This window comes from Myzus persicae, unplaced genomic scaffold, assembly GCF_001856785.1.
Source record: "Myzus persicae strain clone G006 unplaced genomic scaffold, MPER_G0061.0, whole genome shotgun sequence".
NCBI classification, from domain to species: Eukaryota; Metazoa; Arthropoda; class Insecta; order Hemiptera; family Aphididae; genus Myzus; species Myzus persicae.
This window is the reverse complement of record NW_019100725.1, coordinates 449,278-476,062: the sequence shown is the minus strand read 5'-3', so window position 1 is coordinate 476,062 and position 26,785 is coordinate 449,278. Positions and strand designations below refer to the sequence as shown.

General features: G+C 27.1%; 1 protein-coding gene across 4 annotated transcripts in view; it reads right to left on the bottom strand.

Moving 5' to 3' along the window:
* The window catches only part of LOC111042682 (octopamine receptor), an 89,302-nt gene that overhangs the window by 13,002 nt on the left and 49,515 nt on the right, over positions 1–26,785 (bottom strand). For 3 of the 4 annotated variants that reach the window (XM_022327368.1, XM_022327372.1, XM_022327369.1), the window contains one exon: positions 15,308–15,395. The exons of the other annotated variant lie outside the window; for it this stretch is intronic. The gene's annotated coding sequence lies outside the window, so the exon portion shown is untranslated. The remainder of the gene's footprint in view (positions 1–15,307; positions 15,396–26,785) is intronic. 4 annotated transcript variants of the gene reach the window in all.

Genomic DNA, 26,785 nt, shown 5'->3' with positions numbered 1-26,785 from the left:
TTCCATATCACAACCTTTGGGAAACACTGTTCCATGTGTGCATGATAACTAATTTTAAATCGTTTTTAGTTCCTCACTAGGCTTTTGTTGAATAAAATCACAATTATTTTTATATGTAAACATTAAATATATTTAAATTATACAAAATTCAATAATAACCGTATTTATGGGATAACAATGTGCAGTGAACGTCATAATTAGAATCTTAGGTTTCTGTTAATTTAAATTTATGGCAGTGAAATTAGATCCTGACTAACAAGTAATAATAGAGCCTGCAGGGGTGAGTTACAAAAAGGTATCTGAATTCTGAAGTTCTATCGTTAAAGTCAAAATAATTTAATAATTATTGTATTATAACATATTATCTATGATAAACTACTTATGTGTACTGTATTAAAATGTCTATGTTCTTTATTATTTTTTTTTTACTTTTGGGTAAGTAATAATTTAATTTAAAAACTGAAACGCTACATTCTAAACTATTGTTTCGTTTGAAATCAAAATCAAATCAAAATATTAAAATGATGAAAGATTTTTTTTTTATTTAACAGTGCTCTTCTATTACATATGTGTACTTGACTGTTATGAATGAAATTAAGTACTAGATAGAGTAAATGACAATTAAAATCGTACATTTTAAGATACAAGTTAAAATGTAAAATTTTTTAACGTTCGGTGGAAATGATTAATAGGAAAATAGAATTAAAATAGTTACAAATAGCATACAAGTGGGTAGATTTAAAAATATTACATTTTGAGTATTATAATTTATTTATAAGATGATGGATGTTTAAAGAAACTGCAGATCATTCTACGAATGATTATGCTCTTGTTATTCCTTAAGGCGATTTAAATTTTAAATTTTGTCTTCTTCGTATTTATTTAGGTTTATAAGAGGTTAGATCCATGTTTTTTTATTGGTGTCTTGAACCATAAAGTACATAGATCATGGGAGTGCTCCCTAAACTTTTGTTGGCCATTCGCGATTTGTAATTCGAATCGAAGTGGACACCACTACACGAGATCTGCATATTGTGATATATCCGTCTCACAAACGTACAGCATAGCAAATTTTTGTTCAGTAGAACTAACATTGTGTGGTTTTCTTTTACATTTGAGAGAATTAACTTATGATCAAAATTTAATTAGTTGTCTTTGCTCGTCGGTTTGTATGATATTTTTGTTTATTAATGATCATTTGTATATTTCAATACTTTACATGCATGATATGACTAACTTAAATATAGAAATATCGTAAAAAACCAACGAGATAATGTGCTTACCCTTTGAGTTTGTTAATAGGTAAATTCACTCTAATATTTAAGCTGACAATAAAAAATTGGTTCTGCTTAAATCAAATTTAATAGGTGTTACGTTTGTAGGACGGAGATAGCACATGCGGTTGTGGCAGCCTCTTAAATAGAATTAGGGCTGATAGTATTTCGACCGTCAAATGTCAGTAAGTTCGTTTCGGGTTGAATAACAGATTTTGCAAAGTTACGTATTAGTCCTTCTTAGCCAAGTCGATACCAATATCGACTACTATTTACAGTCGTTTTAATAATAATGATACCTATTTCATTGTTATTGTTGCTGTGTCTAGGTATGCAGATTCTGTGATGTAAGTTTTATTTAAGAAGTGGTTTGTGTACAAAATTGAGTTTAAATAGCAATGATATTAATCTTACCTTATATTTAAACAATATTATGCCTTTTTAGTTATTATAAATGCGTAATACAAGTATATAACGCATAGCACTTGGCGAATAAAAAACAAGTTTTTACAATATTAATATAATAACATGTTTATTATATATTATGCTATGTAGAAATTACTATTATAAAATCTATATATTATTTAACCACCCTTCTTTGCTCCAAACAGTTCTAACCTCTAATAATGTAATTTTTGACTCATATGATACATATAAATTATTTATTCCTCTACATTTAGGATAATGTTTAGGTTCCCATGTTTATCATCGTTATCATATTTTTTAGCGCGTACCAACAATACCTATAATGAATCATAAAATAATACTATTTTATTTATGTCATTCTTTGGTTTTGAACATCTTAGATGCCAAATTTGAGGATCTAAATACTGATCAGTCCACATCCATTTTGTGTGAGCACAGGTATAATTTTTTTGTTTAAAACATTTGGACTTAAAAACGTTTTGTTTTAAATCCAAAAATCTGTACTCAGATTACGAAGTGGAAAATAAATACAAACGATTTGTTGGAAGTGGAACTATGACGATGAGAAATTATGTTAGGTATAATCTAATACCAATCAATCTATTAGTCTAAACTCTATAACCATGTCAAGAACATTTCACAAAGTTTTCTATTAATAATCATATATTTAATATCTTTATTACGCATCAACGTTTGAGTTTATTGAAAGTGAAGCGTTACTGGAGCCTTATTTAATCTAACATAATTTATGTTAAATTCCATTTCTTAATTGTCATTGTTCAGTATTATAGATAGTTGGTTGAAATTAATTGTTAACATTAACTAGATTTCATACATTTTTAATGACTCATACTAATATTTTATTTTTTAAATACATTTTATGTAAAAAATGAAAAATCACGTTGTATAATGTTAAAATTAGTGTAGTGTCAAAAGTAAAATGTCAAGGAAGTTATGTCGTCTAGTGATGAGAATATTAGTTGCCAATTTTGAAAATTTAAGAAGTTGTTTGTTTGTTTTTTAAAACTTTTATTAGAAAGTTCAATAACATATCTATATACTTATCAAATTAAGCTGAAATGATATCAAATCAACAGTGTTAAATAAGAAAAAAAGAAATATAAAAAGGTATATTTTTTTGAGTGAAATGATAATCCCGCCACTGCACTTTGGCGGAGAGTTGATAGTTTGAGAAGTATGAATACTTTTTACTCTATAATATAAACTTATATAAAATCAAAATACTTATAAAATATATTGTATTGAATTCTAATAAAAAAAAACTTGTCCTTAGGTACATTGGTGAATGTAAAATATTTATTATTTTATAGATATGCTATTTGATGTCCTTACAATAATATAAATAGATAGCTATGTCGTTTGCCTATAATTTGTATTATAATCTAATTTTCCGGATTCGTTATCTGTATCCAAAAATGTATTAAAATGTCTAAAAAGGAAAAAGTTATCAATAATGCTCAATTACCATTAGTCATAGAAGTAGATATAAGATATAAGGATATAATATATATTATTATTATCAGTTATGATATTAAATAAATATCTCTATTTTTTTGCTTTGTATTTACATTTGATGTAAATCACCTTCAAATACAACGAAGTGGCCCAATATTTTAACGAGTCTTAGGGAAATCCCTAAAAGAAAAAAAAAGGGGAAAAAAGTTAAATTATCCAAGTTCATCGTATTCAGGAAATCGATTATCGTGTGCACCCGCTCGAGTTTGCGATGTCATCGGCGGTACCCATCACCCATCAATTTCACGAAGAGTATCGAATGACACGTACCCTACCATATTATAATACGGCACCCACACCTACGCCATCACCATAATATGGATAATCGTCGCGTTCATCTTGTGCTCAGTACGTAACGCCATTGCACATAATATATATTATTTTATAATAATAATATAAGGTATACCGTTCGAGTTATGTTTTGCAGGCTTTTCCGTTTTTTAAATGCTTAAAAAAAAAACACGTTATCGTAGTAATTGGTGGCTGACGTTAGGTTAGGTTTACAAAGCAAGACAATATTACGTAGTTTATCCAGAAAAAAAAGGGAATGTCTCACAAAACAACATTACTCGATTCTTTATCCGGTGTCTTATAATTTTCACGGAAATCGATAATGGTTACTTGGTGTATACCCTGATATTACCTTTACCGGGAACCCACCAATTCGTCTAATTGAAGAACCTACTTTACTTGATTGTACCACCTCAGATCTATAGATCGGTGCGTTTCTTAAAACTGTTGATGTTTTTTACTACCCGAATGGCTGTTATAATGTTTAGAGATATTTTATCCGTGCTTGCTTTTCCGATTCAGTGAATAATATATACATTTATAATACCACCAAAGTATGGTACCATCATGTTATAGCTTAAAAAATTATTTATTTCGCACGTTTTGCATGCACATTCGGTTTTTTATATGTAAAATCGTATTTGTTTTGATAGTTTTATCGTATCCGTTTGAAATAAACGTAAAACTGAATTTGTAATTTATCGAGACTGACGCAATCCCATTTCCCCGCGTACAGTAAATAAATAGTTATTATATCTGATTTATATCGTCTTCTGTGATATATTATTTCACATTTGTATTTATTTTATCAAAACTATAGAAATCGATGAGTTCTCAATTATTACAAAATATTATGCAAGAGTATTTATAAAAAAAAATGATTTCAGTAGAAAATTGTGCAAATACTATGAAATTATTGATGTTTAAGATGTGTACTTGTAATTCTATTGACGAGAATTTTTATCAACTGAACCTTGTCTGTTGATAAACTATTACAATATCTGAGAAATTGACACTGAAGGAAAAAAAATAATTTAATACTTATCTTAAAATGTAATATCATTGGTAAGATTTTATTTTATTTAGAGTAAGCGAAATATTATTTAAATCAGAAATATTCGTATTGTAAACTACTTATTCATTAAGATACTTAAATTTAAAAAAAAAATCTAGTCACAATTCATAAAATATCTGATCAAAAAAATGTTATGCAAAAACTAGTATTTATATATATAACTGAAACATGGAATGAGTAAAACCAGAATATTTATACATTTAAAATCGAATCATTTTTTTAAAAATAAATAAATAAATGTATAAATTGAAAATATTTGTCTAAAAATATTCAACTACTTAATATGCAATAAATGTATCCTATTGTGTTATAGAGGTTATACATTGTAACTGTTATTATAAGTAGTAGGGAGGTATGCGAACAAATATTTTGTATGAACTTAATAATTCTAATTAAATTAAAAATAGTGTATTCGTCATGGCATGCTCTCGACATGGGTGAAAATGACTCAAATATCACTATACCTTATTGTTTTCATTCAATTATCATACGATTAAATGAGATGGTTTGGAAAAAAATTTGACGATTGTCATTAACTAGTTGTCTAATCCGATTTCCTTAGTCGTCGCATACACGTTATAAGGTGATTCGATAAATTAGTAACATTCCTTATATTCGTGTAATGAAAAATGTTGGAACTTTTTTATACTTATATTTTTATTTTGGGCTCGTACGAAATAAAATAATTCTAAATTGAAAATAGTTCAAATACGTTTTGCTTTATGTCGACCTCCGGACATCTCACTACTCTTTATAATCGATCATTTGTATTTACTTACAGCCAAGTGTAATGTGATTGATAATATATGTATTGTGAAGAATTTTGTATGTTAAAAATCAATAGATACCCATTCCTTAGTATTCTCTAAAAGTTTTATTTCATTTCATTTCACTTAGAGTTTAACTCTAATCTTCGCAACGTTTATGATCGTGGATTTAGTAATATGACTAGACACGGACATCTGATAGTGCAATAGATTTTGATTCATCTAAAATAATGACTGTCTTCAATCAAATCATTGCGCTGAGTCGTCGCTTTGTTTAAAAGTTGAATACTTCTTATAACATTTTACTTTTAACACTTAATTAACTAATGTATTATATTTATTGATATTTCTTATACAATTTGTATTGTTTAAATTGTATTATTATAATTTGATGAACTATTGAGTTTACACGCTGTACATGAGATATGCGAGTTACAAATGAATTGTGTATTTTCAATTTAAAATTCTACGTGAACATTGAACATATTAGCTAAGTATAGCATAATATAAATGTTGTGATATGCGGGTACAGTATTACAGTTTACTTAAAATTATATTAGTATAAATACTACATTATGTACATTGTAAGGGGTTAGGTAAGGTTAATACCTAGGTATTAAAAAAATATATAAAACGTATTATTATTTTTAAAGTCGTTACTGAATATCAGTTATGAGTTATACTGGTGATTTAAACAGATTAAAACGTTATAACGACAGATATGTTTAGTTGACTACGCATAGTACATTAAATAGCTGCTAAGGTCTTCGACAGCAGCATGGAGGTGAGACAAATGTTGCATCTATATTTTTAACCACAATGACTCAGAATATTATGAGATGATGACTTGAGTCATTATGGGCAACAACGTTTTAAATATGAGATGATAATAAAATGTTTATTTTGTTTATCGAGTAAATAAAAGAGAAAAAATAAGAAAACTTTTTAAGATTAAAAATAACCACGTGGACAATTTAACGAGAACAATTATAGCAAGTAATCTTTGAAGAAAACGTCGACTGTTAAAAGAATCAAGACAACTTAAATCATAAATAGTCATTATTCGAGCATATTCACATAATATCAGTATCATATTATTGTACTCGAAAGCATTAAAATAAATAGATTAATATTAAACACGGCGTTTTGCACAATTCATGTGGTCATAAACTCATAATATTGTCGCATAATCGCGATTTTCGATAATGTACTGCCATACCCGTGCACCGGACTAAAATATTACCCTTCGATCGAATAGTTTTTTTTCAGATGATTTACATACACGCGTATAGTTTTTTACGAAAATATTTCCGCTTAAAACCCATTTGCTGAATAAAAGATTTGTACTGTGCGGACACCACGATGAAAAAAATATTCTAATTGCTCTGTGATTTTAGAACACGTATATACCACGAACGTCAAACCATTTTATCACAGGGAAATTACTACGAAACCATTACCAGTTTGATCACGGGTTTCGAACAAAAATGCTAATCGTGAAAAAATGTAAAACTTGCGAAAATGTTATTTTCCGTTTGGACGACACTCTGTGTCGGATGAAAATGTTATTTATCATTTGAATTTAAATATTTACGACTAATGGTAATAATTTATTGTTGGTTTAAAATAGTGTTGGAGACTGCTTTTCAATAATATGCAGGTACATTTTACATAAACAATTTTCTAATTTAATTTCCCGGCCTACATTAGGTCAAGTACAATTGGAACAATACGGAATTCGACAAAATAAAAAGCTCTTATATTATGCAAAAGTTCAATGTGGTAGGCTCTTGTAACGTAGTTTTGAATAACAGCTAATAATTGTAATACTTAAATATCGGAACAAAATAGTTACTTATCCTGTGAACCGATCCTGTGGTTGGGTATGAAATATTAAAATAGCTACGTCATAGAAATAACAAATGGATAATTTTTTTTTAAATGTTTTGCCTTAAGGCCAACTTATAGATTTTCATAGTATAAGAACCATATTATTATTATTTTGCACGGTATGACGAATAATAAAATGTTATTAGTTTTTTTTTTTTTTTGGTTTGTTTGTATACTCCGCTAACTAGTTTAGATATTTTATAAATTATTAGTGTCACAAGATTGATGCCGTTGTGCAGCACTAGAGAGCCTTTGTGGGTGATAAATAATACATTTCTTTCAACGTATATATTACACTTGGTTTAGAAGAAAAGTATATCTTTCACCGACGGAAAAATCTTTTGAATCGGAAATGTGCATAAACGACTTAGTAGTTCTGAGGCATTATTGTGAGTGTGAATTGAATAATGTGCGTAGTATTTTATTTGAGCTAACATGCAAATTGGTTGACCTTTTGTTGAAAGTGACATTCCTTAATTGCATCCATCTGTTAGATATTGCTCTGGCAGTTTGTTTTAAAAAGGGTTACTCTCCTTTTATATTAGTCCAGCCACGGCGGAATCGTTACAGAGAGGGAAGCCTAATGTCGTTATAATCTCCCGTTAATAATTATTGACATTTTGCGCGAGACCTATTGATTATAATGGTAACATAACGATGTATTTTATAATATAATATCTGCGCTAATTGAATAGCATTTTTTTTTATATATATATAAAAATCCAATACCTAAATTATTGGCAATCATTTATATTTAAATGACTATTGCATGGTATTTTTGTATGCCTAACAAAATTAATGTGTTGCTAAATCCGCCTAAAAGCTATTGCAAAATTAAAAATATCTCCATATAATATAGTATAATGCTTTGTTGCATGTATGTATTTGAATAAAAAAGAAAATTTGTTATTTTAAAACTATTTGTACCACTTTAAGTTAATTTATTAAAATATTTTGAAATTCTTTAAAATAAGATGAACTTTGAAAACGCTAAGGAACATATTTTAATATAAACAAGACGATTTCATTGTTTGTTGTTGAATTATGAAGACTTAAAAAACATAAAATCTAATTTCAGTATTGTAAAGTTTATATTGTTTCATGTATATGTATACATTTCAAAAAGTTAGAATACTTAAAACAACAGCATATGGAAATTGTAGTTTGAGAAAATTCATGTTCATTATATTTTGAATAATATATATTATGTTACTAATTTAAACGATGTTTGCTAATAGGTGTGTATATAATTATGTGTATACATTTCATTGGAAAAATAAATCAGGAAAAAGAACTTGATACAAAATAAATAAACATTTTTAATGTTGATAAATCAACAAACTATTGGTAAGTCTGAAGTCAGAATTTAAATTCACAATAGGTTAGGTTGTGTGAATGGTTTTTATTTTTTTTCATCAAATGAGTAATGAGTACAATTAAAGTTAAAGTCAATAGTAAATTTTTACATCATAATAGTTACGTGTTAGTCGTTGTGTCTATGATGTGGTAAACAACAAAAAAAGTCGTAACTTATAAAGGTGGTGTAAAATAATATTGGTTTTAATAAAGGGTTGAAACTTCTATAATAATTATTACAAAAAAAAACATGTCGTATAACAATGTAGTATATCAAAATGTATTCATAAAAATGATAATATAAAATTATTTGACGACATTTTTATAAAACAAAAATGTCAATTACAGATTGAAAAGATCTTTAAGACTTTCAAAGAAAATGCACAAATAATTGCACTTCTGGGAAATATGTAAGATGTACCTATACCAATAGATCAAATGGCAAAAAAATAAATAAAGAATTTATTCACGACGATGAAAAGTTTTAAAATTGCTAGAAGTTTCTTAAAGTTCGCGTATTTGTTTAATTTTAAGTTAGTCACAAAAACAAAAAAAAACTTAGCTTAGTTCAATCGTGTTTACTTTGATGATTTTTAAACGTGTTACATATGAAGTTTAAATTATTAGAGTTTGTTTCGTACGCTATAGTGAATATTACTTTAAAAAGGTTTCAAATCCTGATGAACCATATAATAAAATTGTTTTCAAATTAAACGAACAATTTTAAATTTTCATAAAATACATTTAAATACTAAATTCAATAGGTATTTAAATTACGTATTCAAATAAAAATTCAAAATTGTAATTCCTGAATCTTGAGTTTTCATTAAATTGGTTATGTTTTAAAGTTTAAAATACAATATTGGTAACTGATATTAGATATTTGATTTTATGATAGCTTATAATTTTATAACATTTGAATTTCGTAGCAATATAATATAACATTATAATTTATCTTTAACTGCATAATCCAAAAATTGTAAAATATGGTTTTATCTTAAGTAAACACATTATAACAAAATTGATTGTATTTTAATAAGTAATTTCATATAATATTTATTCAGTGAATTAAATCATTAGTAAAATACATTCGATGATTTTCAATTAGTCCGATACCTAGTGAATTCAATTAACAATTGCTTCAAACTCTATCCCGTTTTTAATTGACTTGGTAAAGTATAGATATCAAAACGAATTGTTTTCTAAAGATAACTACAGCTTAGGTTTTTTGATTATTGTTTAATGTAGTTAAATTTTCAGTAATTTTCATTCATCTTATTATTTGAAACAATTGTAAGCAACAACATACAAAATCCCAATTTACTTTAATTTTAATTTAATATTATGTTAAATCTATTTTGCCATAATTTATTAAGTATTTCAGTTCAAACATGAATAAATTGATTGATTTTGAATTATTTTTTTGAACTGTTCTAAGACTTATTGCTGGAAAATAAAATATTCGTGTTATTACTTATTAAATATTGCAGTAAGTGTAAGTTAGTAGTTATTCAGTTTCCTTAAAGAAAAAATGATTTTAGCTACGTTTTTCAATGATAATAATATAATAGGTAATTTACTACACATTTTTTTAATAATACTATTTGCCTAATCTAATGTGTTATGTGATAATTATCTTCAAACCATTTTTGTGGTACTATTAAATAGACATTTCAATAATAACCACACATATTTTTAATTGATTAGAATGTGTGAGCACTGTGCTTAATATTGAAAAAAAATACTTACTAGGAATTTAAAATGAATTAATATTTACAATTATTTATACACATTAAATATAACGATTTATATTTAATGTATAAAAATAATATATACCTAGTGCGTAACAACATTCTAGATTGAGGTTTTAAAAATTAATTATTCGTTTAACTTTAAAAAATATCCATGACACAAAAATATTGTTGGCTTATAATATTTTGTTTGTGTAAAAAATATACAGAAAAATCATTTTCCTGGAAGTTTCGTGTATTATGAACAATGAACGTAAATTAATTTGGGTTTTGTGAAATATAAAAGGCACGATTTTTTAAATTTTAATTTATGCAGTTAATTTCTTAGCTCAGTATTTTCCTTAATCCAGTGTAGAAATATAGAAACCTAGTACACTATACTAAATAAACTTTGAGTTTTTTTTATAAATAAACTTTATTTTAAGTTAAATATTTAAACAATAAAATATTGGTTTATTTTCCACTATTAAAATTAATAATACTTCATACCTGCTTAACTATTTGTTCATACCTACTATATTATAAGAGTTAAGTTGAAGAATAATAATAATGATAATAAAAATAAATATTTGAAAATAATAGTTATAATATTTCCACCATTTTAAGCCCTAACTCCGAACCGGTTGTCGATATTACTATTTCTTATATTCAAGAGGCCGGTTTCGTTATGTGAATCATTTTGGTTTTTTTATTTTATATCGCTAGCCTTATATAACTTACTATATTTCTATTATTATTTGGTTTGTTCTTTGTATTGTATATTGTTAAATATTTTAATGAAATATTATTTGTTGCAAAAAAAAAATTACAATAATTATAATTATTATTATTCATTAAGTTATTTTAATTATTCCAATAATGTTTCGATGTCTGGTGACTTATTATTGGTTTTTCTAAAATATATTATTATGTCGATGTAGATTTAACATAATATTATGATACGTATTACGGTAACATCACATAACTGGTAAAATAATTATTATTACCACGGATATCATGTAGTATGCATGAGTTGGGATCTCATAGCTTTTACTGAAATCAAACACACTATCTTATTAGTGGGCGTTGTAATCTAATTAGATACCATACATTGTACGAGCAACTTCATTTATTAGCAGATATTATACATTATTATGCATTAGACACGAGTGCTTAAGACAGAGACGAGGGATGTCATAATAGTCATGAAATAGGTAGGTATTATACTTTATTTCTTCGAGTTAAAAAAAAATAAACAAATTTGACAATTACCTAAATTTTAAGTAGCTAAGCAGTTGTTGTAATAATTTAATATTTGCTTAGAATCATTAATAACAATTATTTTTTTATAAAACATAATATCATAAAATAATATAAGTATGAGTAAGACTTTTTTTTTTAAATATAAGTTTGCCATAGTTTGGTTGATTATTGCCCTTGGTTACAGGCTTACAGCATGCGTAATACGACAGTTAATCAAACAAAATCGAATCTGTATTCTGTGCGTATATTTCGTACATAATATTTTTTTAATAAATGTTTCAAAAAAGAATTGATAAAATTTCAAAAATGATAGAACAACTTGGGATTTTCACTCATAATTATAGTAAACCTGTAATAAACTGATGTTATAACTACTTTTCATTGTCTGAGAATTAATATCGATATTATTAGCACAATACATTTATTGTTTGTATTGGGTAGCTCGCAAAGTAGATGCTATAATAGTTATCGAACATTAAATTTACAAAGTTAAATATAAAACTAACCATTCCTCAATTTAATTTCCAATATTTAACAAAGTTCCAGCCCTCTACATCATATTGTTAATAATTTTGAACTTACAAATTATTATTTTCAATTTAAAATCTTTAATTTTAAATTACCATGACTCGTAGCCCGTAGGTATAATTTACGCAGTCCCTGTGTAGGGAAATTGTGCTAAAGCACACAGATATACACAAAATACAAGTATTCCAATCCTAAGTCCTGAGAACCATATCTAATACTCCATGGTTTTTACGTAATGATTAGGGCTGTGAATTTAATGCACTAAAGATCCTTAAAAAATGCATTAAAAATGCCAAAAAATGCAATAAAACATGCGCTTAAAATGCAAAATATGCCATATAAAATTTCAAAATTATAGTATAAAATTAATTTAATATGGTTTTTAATTTAATTTAAATATTTATATTAATATTAGGTACAGAGTAAAAAAATAATAATAATAATAATGTTGATTGAATTTTAATTTTCTATACTTAATACTATTCACCTGAAACATTTTTTAAAAATTTTAGAAATGAATAACACACAAATAACTTATGTAGTTATTTACGAAAAGCTTTATTTTATCCACTTATAGCCTGACAGCCTGGGTAAAAAAACAAATATATTCTTTTTTTCAAACATGTTTGCCGTCAATTGACGGAATTTGATTAAAAATACTGGAAAATGAACTTATAAAGCTAAATATGACTTAAAAATGCACAAAAATGACCTCAACAATTTAAAATGTCAAAAAAAATGCAAAATTATAGTTGCGTAAATAGATTCGTAGTTACATAAATCAAATTATGTACTTTCAAGGCTACGTTTCATAATCACCAAAAAAAAAATGCACTTTCCTACAAATTCACAGCCCTACTAATGATGCACTTCACAAAGACTTTCCACAATAACTGTGTACATAAAAAATTAGCAATCAACTTCTTCAACCACATCAGTTCTGCATGCAGTGTGAAATTTTTTACATCAAGCGACCCACCTTCTGAACGCCGACTCGAGCATAGACGCCCATACTGCCTTTTGTTTTAGTTATTATTATTCATTTTCTCTTCTATTTGGTCTTCTGATATGTGAATATATTACAACGTAGTAGGTACTATATTTTAATGTTTTATTACTAATCATTAAATATTTTCCAAATGTTAAAAAAAAAATGTAATTCTGTTAACAATAAGTTTTAGATGACTACGTCAGGGAAACTTTAAATTAATAAAAAAAAAAGGTATAGTTTACTATGTTTGAAGTATTTTAAATATTTGTACAATAAAAATTCTCCCGAAATAATGCTTACTGGTATTTTATTTATTTGTGAAGTGAACAAAATTTAATGTCAAATACAATTACTAGTCTTTTTTTTAAAGGTTTTATTTGTATATAATTATGGTTTGAATAAAAAAATATCGTTCCAATACTCAAGGTCATTTTTTAAGCAAAAAAAATGGTTATAGAGTTATGGTAAATACAGTAACTAAAATTGCTGCCTGTTAACATAGATTACTAGTGCAACTTAGTAACACAATAAAAATCAACAAACAATTTGATTTTTTCCATTTTTGAATATTATTACTCCTAACATTTAAATTTCATTGATTTTGAAAAATGCATAAAACAATTATTTTGAATTTTCAATAAAATTAGCTTCGAATTGAATCTAACATTCTAAATGTATTTTTACAATACATTTTTAATACAAAAACAAATTATATAATTATTCATTAGTAGCTCAAATTCGTATAATAACAATAATAATAGTAATTAAGATTGTGTACCGATTCCTAGAATTAGATTTATCTTTTCATCACTGGTGAAAGTTTATATTATTTTCAAATTACATTTCAGAATTTTATTTCAGTAATTGTGTAGACTATTACTTTTCTATATATATTATACACACAAAATGATTTTTTTAACATGTTTCTCACTCCATTTGTATGTTTAAATTAACCATTTATTAAAATTTTAATTTTTTGAAAATTTAATTATACATTATGTCATATTTTCAAATACTTAGATTGTTCACAACATTTCAAGAAGTATCATGTGGATACACAAAAATTGGTTATTCAATTGTGAACTTACATGTTTTATTTCAAATTGTGAATCAGATAGTTTCTCTGAAAATGTTGACGTATTTTAATAGTAATTTTAACAAAAAGTTCCTGAGTAGTTGTTACAATTATGCACTATTATTATAATCTATTAAATACTCTAAAAACGTATACAAGATCGGTGATTATTATAGTTAAGTATGCATTATTAAATATTTGATGATAGTAACTACTTATTAATAGTCAAGTGTACAATTTTTTTTATTACAAAAAGTTTGCGGATTAATCATGCAGCCGACCATTTTTAAAACAAAACTAAGTAATAAGCTTTTAATAGACTATTATCCTTTATTAAAAAGAATAACTCAGAAAATGTTTGTTCAAATTTCGATTACAATATATGTTAAAATGTTCTGAAGAGAAAAATCATTTGAATTACAATTTTGGTCCAATGTTGGCATCCCCCCAGGATAATCCTTAAATGCTTTGAAAAATCTTAATATATATAAATATTTAGTTCAAAGTCTTTAATTACTTTTAGAAATTCCGAAAGTCATAATTTTAATATATGCATAATTTAAACATGCTAATCACCCTGTCGTTGATTTTTTTCGGTCACAGTATACAATATTTTATTGAAATAATGATGCCTTTGAGTTTAGTGCAAGAATAGTGTTATCGGTGTTTTGTGTACATGGTTTCTTGTTAAATAATGCATCGTATAACGTTTACATTAATTTTGTAACAGTTTCGTATTTTTATTTTGTCAAATCAAACTATATGTCACCTATCAATCATTTATTGCGTCATTCTGTCATATAATAATAAATACTGACGACAAATGTTAAAATGCATTTTGGTCAAACATATAAATAATATTAATATTTTATTGAATTTTTTTTGTATACATAGTAAACATTACTATATAACGTTAAGGAACACTGTAACTCGGATAGTTCAATATAAAGTCAAAAAATCTGTTACATCTTGACATGTAGGTATTAATATTATGGAAGACCAAAACACAAAATAAACTATATATTTAGAAGTGATATTATATCCATATATAGCGTTTTTTCCAATCAAAAATATTATAATAATATGACTAACACTGCATACTAACCTAACTTAAAGTTCTTGACAGAGATGCTAGAGGATTCGTGGTAGATTACTTCTTATTACAAACATTTCCACGTAAATTGCAACTATCCCTGTAAAAATATAATAGCATGAATATAATATACATTTTTGCTATAAAATATAAATCTATAAAATAAATTTAAATGCGCCAAATTAATAGGCAGGTGTTAGTGTTATAAGATATAAACCGTTGTCGATCTCTATATGTATATTCAATTAAATTTATCAAAAGGAAAATCTTTGCCCACCACGTATGTAATGTTGAATATTTTTTGCTTCTTTTAATTAGCGAACACAATACGAACTTTTTTTCAAAACTACACATCAGAGAAAATTATTATAGTTTTAACTTGATCTTTCACTATAAAATATGATATTTGTGAAAGTGAAATATCAAAGTTTGAAGTTGTATATAATATATCATAAAATATGTTTCTCTTCTTTCATCGTGGATACAGCACAGGAAAATAAAACTTCTCCAAACAGAATAGTTTGTTTAAAACTGCAGCACTTGTTTAACTAATATTTCTTATTACAATACAATATACAGTTGTCACCTAATTGGTAATAAAATCAAAATAAGGTATAATGAATTAAATAGTTAGTATATATAAACACATACATAGTGTAATATTATAAACTACATTAAGTGTTAAATAGGTAATTTTAAATTGTACACGACAGAATTGAAGCGAATCAAATTAGAAGTTTATGTAATAATTTTCAGTTTTTAAAATTTCAAATTAACTTCGAGTACACAGTTTTACTGTTGAACCCTTAATTGTAGATAAATTGACGATCAATGAAACTATATACAAGTTTAATTTACAGTGTCCTACCGAGCCTTAGCTTCGAGTGTAAATAATGTCCCCAATAGATATTTAAAAATACTCAATCGTAATTATATACATTTTATATCTATCATAAGATTGTTAATCTGTTTTAATTTTGTTATATCGTTCCAAAAGCCTTTTGGTGTTTGTTCTAATAAATAAAATAAAATAAAATAAAAGTAAATTATTTAATACGAATATTTGAATATAATTCAGTTTTCGTGTTGCACAAAATTACAGCACATAATACTATGTGGTTTGCCATCTTTTTTCATCTAAAATATATAGTACATTCGTACTACCACAACCACATATTTTACTGCATCCGTATAAAATACGTAAAATATACGAATATAGTCGATGTTTAGGCCCGTCTTATTGATTTCTTCTTTATACGAGGGGTTTTCTTTTACGAGAAGTGTGCTTATATTTTAACATAGATCCAATTTTGTTTGTGTGTCGAAATACGTTCTACTATAGAACAAATAGTGTAACTCATTTTTTTTTAAATTGGCTATAGAAGTCTTTTTTTATTCTACTTAAGAGTTATAAGAAGGTATAAAGATATCTGTTGGAGTTGTGGTAGTATTTTCTGGTGAAGTGACATATTTTTCACACCGTTTGAACGTACAAGAAAAAGTAGGTTATAAAAGAAAAATAGTTATCATTCATAAATAATGAAATAGTTCGTTTTATTCTATTGGCATAGAAAAAAATGGAATTAATTGAATTGACCTACTTTTATTCAGTTTTATTTATTTTTTTTTAATTACGATTCATATGACATCGAAAATAATATGAAGTAGGTACATTCCAATAGGTAACAAAAGAATGGCATCCATAACAGCGACATAATAGATTCATTATAATGAAAACTTAAATGTTGCAAAACTGAATAAATAACAGTCGCCGCGTTGTCACGCCATTCGAAATTTCTCGTATTCACCGTCGATCAGTATTATATTTTGCTTAATAAACAGTAGTCACGCGTGTCATCATGGTTGGTTGGCGCGTATTATTGTCATCGTAACAAAATAATATTCCCATCTTAATAATATAGCATTCAATTTGTTTGTCGACGAAAGCGCGAGGGATACCGTTCGAACGCCACCCACACGGCAATGTACCGAAATTGCATACACGCCGCGCCGTCCAACGAATATCAACATAATAATAATAATTTTTAAAAAAATAAACAAACGCGGAGAATAAAAGTTACCTATGACAATGTTATTTTTTACTTGACTGAGTCGAGACTCGTAGTGTATGATATGTCAGATGTAGTTTCTTTTTTAAAAATTGTTTCAATCAATTTGGAATTTATTTGTAATGCTACGTTATTGGTTTTTCTCAATATCTATCACGTTTCGTGTTTAAAGTAATAGACGTTAAATCGTGAATAATGATCGTTTTTTTAAACTACTTTTTATAATATACCTGACTCTAAAGTATTTCAAGTATATAAATAAATGACCGCCTTTGGTTTATTTACCGCATAAATAATTTAAGATATTTTCGAAAATAATATTTTTTTCATAAGACTTAAAACTTAGGACCCTTCATTTTTGAAGACGAATACAAATAAATTATAATTATAACAATATTGTTACAAATTAAATCAATTAAACATTTCATAACTCTATGAGAGACGTGAATTAGTGAGTTATTATTTTTTATAGATCTTATGTTAACAAATTTACTTTTTCTAAACAGGTTGCAAATATAGTAACACAATATAATATTACCACATTGTCTGGAAGAAAAAATATAGTAAAATATGTGAGTACAATTCAAGGCTTCCACAAGGGGAGACTGTTAGACCTGGATTATAGGGGCTCGTTGAAAGGAAATTGTAATTTTTGAAATTTTGATTGGAATACTTATTTTATATTATATAATATTCTATGATATAAATATATATTATGATATATTAAGGAAAAAACGTGTATGGGATCGCATGCATTGGGTTGTATCTCATTGAAATTTTTGTATATGGCCCACAAAAGCATTTAGTACAAGGGCCAAAAATTTTATGTGAGGGGGAGGCCAGTAAAATATGTTATGAAGAATAAAATAAATATATTTTAATAACTTTCATTATTATTACAGGAACACATTTTTATTCTTAAATAGGTTTTTGAATCTAACAATAATTAAATAAAACGCAATAAACAATTTCGGACTGTACCAAATACAAATGCTTTATACCAAATATAATATTATTTAAATCATTACACTTTTGATAAAATATATACCAACCTTTACAAACAATATAATATGTCACATGTTGATATTCACACGTCATCTACTATTCTGTTAATACTAATCAACCAAACTAGTCACATTCATTACATATTTCTGAAGAAATAGAAATTCAAACTGTTCACAGAATTATTTGATGTAAGCTTATAAATCTATGCAAATTCGAGGAGACTATAATGCCAGCGCATTTCCCTAATAAAGCCAAAATACGAATGATTTTGCATAATATTTAATACCTATTTATTTGATTTGTATATAGGAAATAACTGAATAATTAACATTATTATACAATTTGTAACGTTGCAAATAAACCATAACAGAGTAATATTGAACTTTGCACATTAACTGTATAGTGTTTAATGCTATTACGCTTTAGTTGAAATCAACTGATTGCGGAAATTTATCACGGGAGTTGCTGCAGAGAAAAAAAAGACAGCCAATTTTCACTTAATATAAGAATATTTAACAATATCCTATACAATATTAATTTATTCTAAACCATAATAAGTACTGAGTTTTGATACAGAGTTTTGACTTATTTTTGTTATAGATAGTAAACCATACCGATTTATACATAGTAATATTTAGATAGGTAAGTCGTGAGTGTAACATGACGCCTAATAATCTATGGCCGTTAAAAAACATAAGTGTATTGATAAAAAAAAAAAAAATTAACGATAAAGAATTTCCATAACTATGTGAACCTTGTGGGTCACATGGACCTTATTGTGTGTTATAAAGGGTTTTTTTTTTGTCGATACTTAAAATTAAAGTTGATGGAATTTATCTCTACTTTATACGAGACTTAAAAATGCCATCATTTTTTCTCGTCGCTTTTGTAACAAACTTTGGTACTTTCCGTAGGTACAAATTGTAACATAAAATGATATATGAAATAATTTTTGAGTAAAAAATACGTTTCTATAGAGTTGGGGTGACAGGCGAGTGACCCAGACGTTACTCTGGCACCCCGTGTGGAAAAACCTATTTCCCGGAAAAGTAAAGCGTACATTATAACATTTGTTTTTCTTGTTTGTGCAAATTATAACATATCTAATAATACAAAATAAAAATATTGGGTTATTTACTAAAAACATTTTTCAAAAAAATTTTCACATTTAGGTCATGATGAACCGTGTATATTGTCTAGAATGTGTTGAAAACAATCCAGTGGTGAAGGTGCATAATAAATTTGTTCTTCGTAAAAAGTTGTCAAACAAAAAATTGCAAACAACTAAATACGGTTGATTAAACATTGAAATGTCATTTTAAATATTGAAATAAAAAATATTTAAAACAAAACGTTGTTTTCACATCTATTATTTGTATTTCGTTTATAATATTCACAAGCCATGTGAACAATAAATACTTTTTAGTATTAATTATTGTAGTTTTCAGTACTGTTAGTTTTGAAAATGAAAACTGGATTTTCGCATTTTAATTCATTCAGTGTTATAATATTATAAATGCTTATTTTATTACGATTGTTTTCAAATCATTGTCTTACAAATACTTCAAAACAAAATAATTTTTGTATCTGAATTGAGTTCGATATCTTAATTGTACTAACACTTGATCAAACTATGGAAATAATTATTTAAAAATCGTTCAAATTATTTGAATATTGAATTTTATACAATTTAAAAAATGTTTTATTAAATATATGTATAACAAAAAAATTAAAATTATGTTAGACCATGTTCACTCAGTTACACTCAATATTAAAAACTATTGCAATTTGTAATCACATATCTATATTCTACATACATCGATTGTAATAAAAAGCAGCGTCTAACTTTTTTTTAGTAAATCGAAAACAAAACTTGTTTAATCAAAATATAAAACATTGACAGCGGAGGTATGTTTTGTGCAAACGAAATTTTCACTCCAATTATCCTCAAGCAAAACGCACGGGTATAAATAATGATACCGTTCGGTTTCCATTAAATAAAACTTAAGAAACCATGTAAAAACAAAAGACATATAAACAAAACCTACGTTTCACATTGCACGCTGCAGTCACTCAATTATAATGTAAAAATAATCAATACTATATTTATTTAAAAAAAAAAAAAAAACGTCACCAGCCAGTCGTTAGACCCCTTTTACAATGGGCATTTATATTGACCATGTTTATTATTTATTCACAATCATAGTTCTATTTAACAACACTGCAAACAATTTAATGAATATTCTCTTTAGATGTGATCTTGTTTGCTGTCAAATATGCATGTGTGTATATGCCTGATCGATTTCACGTTTGTGGTAGGTATTTAGTATTGAATACAAAATATATTATACAATTAATATAATAATAAATTGCATTTAGTATTACTCAAATATGTAGGTATACTCAAAACGCATACTATTGTGACGCTGTTTATTTCAGAAATATATATTCACGTGGTAATCTGCATGAACAAAATATTTGGGATTAAACTGCGGATTAGCATTACACTACGATTCCTATTCAAATTTAATTATAATTAACGAAAATACCGAACATAAATGTAGAATGTTTTAAATATTTACTCAACTTTTATTTGATTAATTTGTTATTTTATTTTCAATTCATTGTTCTCAACAAATATTTAATTGTTTACTAATTTAGTTCTTTTTATATTTATATTTTAAAGCAAGTTTCATAATAATTTTTAAATAACAGTTTTTGTCCATTAATTAAATGCACATAACTATTTAAAAAATTAAAATTTCAAAATATCATAACCAGTGCTCCATATAATTGTATTACTTTTAAACTTTATAAATGGTCAATTAATTACAATAGTAAAAATAATAAATTAAAATCTATTATTCTGAACTGTAAAATGTAATGTTTATGTTGAACAATACAATATAATATACAAAAATATCTGATATTAGTTATTGAGAGTATAACAATAATATCTAATTATTTTATTTTAATGGTCCATGTCTGTTGCGTATTATAACGGCAGCATTTATCATTTTTAAATGTTTTTTGGAATACATTATCCACTCGCAATATTTCTACTGGATTCGGTCTAAGATAAACGTCATTTTGGAAAACATTATAACGTGCGTTTTTAATATAATATTCGAATAGTATTAAAAGTGTCTTACTGTTATGCTCTACAATATTACATAATGTTTCGTCGTATTGTCTTTCAGCTAACGTTTCCGTGTGCAATTTATTGTAAACACAACTACTTCAAAGTAAGATATTTGACCTAATGTTCTCGTTCAACCACAACGCAACGATATAATTACTATCAAAGAACGGAAAATTAGATTTGAATTTGTTTTCAAAAGGTTATGAGAAATTTTATAACTGACGGTATAATAAAGGTTTGTAAATGTTGCATGGCTACACGGACGATAGGTACCTATGGATGCCTGAAAAAGTAATTGGTTTTAACTTTTATCGTTGACTTGGTCGAATGCGGATTCCCGGGATTACTATTCGAAACTTACCTAATATTTGTGTACTGGTTACGATTTCTTCAACAGCATGTTGTACTCACTCAGGCCATCAAGAAATTTATAATAAGAATAAACAATTGCTAACGAAATAAAAGTATAGTATTTCAAACAATTCACTTTGGCGTGGTCGTGACCGATCTCTGCGAGTATAACGAAAGTTCAATAATTGAAAACCCTATTATTGCCTCAATACGTTATAATATTATTAATATATCATTTTTTTCCCCCACTTCTGCATGACAATTTGCATGATACATTTTTCGTGGGAACAGAAGTATATATAATATCATACCAATAAAGTGCGACCCATTGTTTGGTGTAGGTATCCGTTTTTGTGATTAAGAGCTCGCCTATTATAATTAACAATACGGTTATTGGAAGCTGCGTAAGACAACTTGATATCCATCAGTGTATTGTACTTTAGACTATAGAGTTGTTCAGCGAATAGTAATAATATACATAATATTATTATCGTAACGGCGGCATTGTTTCGAAAGTATATCACTAAGAAGTGATCATCGTTTTGAGTCGTTCGATGATGTCCTTGCCGGAAAACGTTTGCGACTGACACGTTTCGCTAATCCTCAAAATGCTAATCCTAATGGCATTAAATGATATCAAAGAGAACGGTTTCAGGTAAGCAGTATAGACTGCATAAACCCTTTTGAATTCGCGTTCAATATCATTCAATATCATCACGTGTGCTGCTGTATAATTACCGAAATACGAGTTTCATACGCAACTGCAAGAAATAATTGGTACTTTCTAAACTTATATAAATGAGCTTTTATTATTGCACCTGCGAGGTTCGATTTTGGCCGGAAAAAAAACGACAGTGATGCAAATTTTGATTTTACCCACAAATTTTGATCGAATATGTTGGTAGTGTATACCTACCATTAAATTTAGTGGCATACTTGTCTAGTAAATAATAGGCCCTATTTGAAAATATGTATTAATAATTATTATTCCTATACGTTTAATTATGTGATTAAATTGAATGTAAAAATACGAAACCAAATATAGTGTGTAAATGCATTAACAAATTAACGCATTTTCAAACGAAAAATGCCAATATACAACTTCCTAGTCTCCAACACGGATCATACGTAGCCTATATCGAAACAAAACAAAAAACAGTTAAAAAAACTATAAAATTCTACGTAATAATATAATATTTTGTTATTTGTAACACGTAAAATTAAAAAAATAATAATAATTAAAATACCTAATTAAAAATTCATGGACAATATTATAATATTTTACGGTAAAATGCAAATATATTAACCTTTCGAGTGCGCTGATCGGATACACTATGACTCTACTCTATGATATTTTAAATTTCACAGCGTAAAATATTCTCGTGCAGAGGTGTATGCGTGTGGTGAATATTAAAGCTTCACGTATCACTGCAGTAAATACTAAATACATCGCAACGCCATAATAGCAGTTTCGTTTCCATCGAGAGATTTTGTTTATTTTCACAACGTCATCCATACCGTAACATATATAACATTTTTAGTGCATACAAGTATTTTCTATACACGCACTCGAAATATTATATAATAATGCACTATTATAAATAATGATTTGTGAAACATATTTTATCCTAGTAGGTTGTACGTATTATAGTGTATACTTTATATTTTGTTTTGTTATATATTTGTTTTGTTTTTTTTTTTTGAAACTTGTTTTACAATGATAAAATACTTGTAATAAAGATTAATAAATAAAACTATTATGTTCTCAGCCCGTTGTTAAACTTGATATCAAATGTTAGTTTGGTTATTATTCGATGGTACATTTTATAAATGCGTACAATGCAGTTCAATATAATATTTTAAAAACTTTTTTTTTTTTTTTGCATAACCGCGCGTGATTGGAATCAAAAATAAACTATTCAACGATATACATGTCTTAATCCTAAGATAAAATGTACCTACACATCACACATGGATAAAAGGTACTTTATATCAAAGCCAGACACATAATATTTTATATGATCTGAATATACTCTCTCCGTAATTGCTGTTTTTTCAATCATTAAAAATTAAAAAGTTTTCAAGATTACTTAGCTGGCTAGATGGATGCGGTAGATATTTCTGAAGGTTAAGCGATAAAATATATTACATTTATGGACAGAGTGGACGAAGTACTAAACACCATATAGAATAATTTCATAAAATAAATCTCATACTTGTTTTGTGCAAATGTTTCGATTTAATTTCTTACTCCTTCCACATGTCTGTATGTCCACCCTGTTTATTTATACTTAACTGTCTAAAGTTTCGTTTTGAAATTTATTTTACTTAGGTATCAAATACATTCTATAAATTATAAATATCCAACAGGTATAAGTTTAGGTGGTTTTGTTGATGGATAGTGAAATAATCAACACACAACTCTTTGAATGTTATTTTATGATAGTCATCATACTGATATGTTGAAATGATTCAATACCAACGTAACAGGCATAATTGATTTGAAATAAATTACTATAAATTTGCAATATTTGAACTTATATTAAATATAATATAATATGATTATTATTTATTTTGTCTGTTGGATGGAGATAATCATAAATTCGATCAGACATAAACATATAATATATTAGGTATACCATAAAAAATGTTTATTGTTAAACATTCTAAAAAAACGTTATAAAAAACAGTTGTGATATTTTAATTTGTTGTTGTACGGCCTTTATAACAGCTATACATATTTTAGTATGATTATTGTTCTAAACAATTAATTTTTCATTTCATAAATTAAACGAATCTGAGAAATGGTTCAACGTTCTTTGGACGTTTTCGCAATGTTTTGGGGTGAGTATTATTTACTCTAATCCAAATGCAGTCGAGATGTATAGTGTGTTTCATTTTAAATTCAATATGTGTTTGCACTTTCCTAGTTTGTGTACATAACATACAGTAACATTTTCAACCATTTTTCTCGATCTATTCAACGTTTTGCTGTACTTACTCGTCTGTTGGTATAGTAAAACACCATTATACTTTATTATCATGATGATATCGGATAATTATTTGTTTCAAATATAAAACATAATACTTGTTAGTTACCCTTCTATTTTATTTTTTCATCAAATAGAGAAATTTATTCTCGTTAGGTGTATTTTGGACCTCGGATCACCTCAAATTATTACTATCCATGACAATGCGATTGTTTTTTTCAGCAAATGGTTTCTATATAATATTATTTTTGATTATTATGTTACAATATTTGGTTGGAAAGTTATTTGGCACTCGATTAGTATACTGTTGGGCACTGAACGTTATCGGAAAAGTAAAAATATTTTTACTATGATCTTGTTGTGTTTTACATTATAAAATATATTTTTAAACTCGAAACATACAGAACATTAAACCATCTGGTTGACACCCGAGTTTCGGGAATTTTGGGAATCTCGATTTTAATTAGCATATGTAATTATGCATATTATTCTACGTACGCAGACAGTTGAGGGAACATCTGTAACATAATTCAAATAGCGAATAAAGGATCTCGCTCGTGGACAGAGTGGGTTGGTCGTTCGGACGTGTCCACCACTAGCTCACGACCTTTTAATCATCTGCCACCGCTGTAACTATGGGTACCTGAATCCATATATGTTTAGTTCACAGAAGACTTCACTCAGAGTTGTTTGCAATAACACTGTTATATATCTGCTATACACCGAACCCGGGCTTCATTTACAACAAACATGCACTGTAACCCAATTTTGAAACGTAACTGAATGATATTTGGTGGATTTTGAGTTATAGTTATTTATTACGAGTTAGATGCCATAATAACCAGAAAGCTCAGGCAACAGTAATTGCCAATACCTAACACCTGAAATTCTACAAGATTGTGAGTGTGAGTAAACTATAAAAAAATGTGTTAGTGATTCTTAGTTCTTACTTGCACAGACATATTAATATATTATCGTTTAATTTGATTTGAAAACGTGAGTCAAACTATGCCCATAATATATAATGTAACAGCCTAGTAATGGTATCCAGATACTTGTCCAACACACTAATGATATATTTGTGACTATATTATATTTATAACAAAAGCTCCTTGAGGTTGTCAACATAATATAGAACAATAAAATATATTTGGTCGGTATAACTGAACACCGATGATAAGAAAACGGTATCAAAACATTCAAAACTCAATTAATAATATATTTTTTACTGTCTATATATGTTGTACATAATACAATCGTTTTACCGGCGACGGATATGATATCGAATATTTATAGCTACATAGAAATGCGTGTCAAACGTATAAAAATATATAAAACAATAATATTATATATAGGCACTTATACGGTATACATATCATTGTATTTTATGCAATAATAAATGCATATTAATATTATATCGCCCCGAAACAAGTGAAATATTAGCCAATAAAGTGGAGTTTATATCTACCGAGAGAAACGGCTGAAGAAACCGTCTTCGAATCGGTTTATTTTGTTACCCTTCGGCCGCCGTGCCTTCACAACACTGTCGTTTGTGACGCATTGCCATATAAAACGCTTTAAAGTGTAAAATCCCCAAATCCCATACCTCCGTGACTGCGTTTTAGTTTGGCGGCATAATAAAACAAATTTTTTAACGACTTTCGCTCGAATATGTACGGCAGACACACACGAACCGTCGATAAGCTACCGATCGAGAGATTTAACATTATGTTATCATCGTCGTCATCGGGCCGACACGGCGACTGCGCCAACCGATCGGAGACGTATTATTATTTTCATTTCGGTCCGTCGTCGGATCGCAGTGAATACTAACCATGCGTGCCCGGGCGGAGGCTTTCGAGGAATGAAAATAATCTAATATTATTGACCGAGCGCGTACAATAGAAAATTGTAGAATACACCTAAGTTCAAT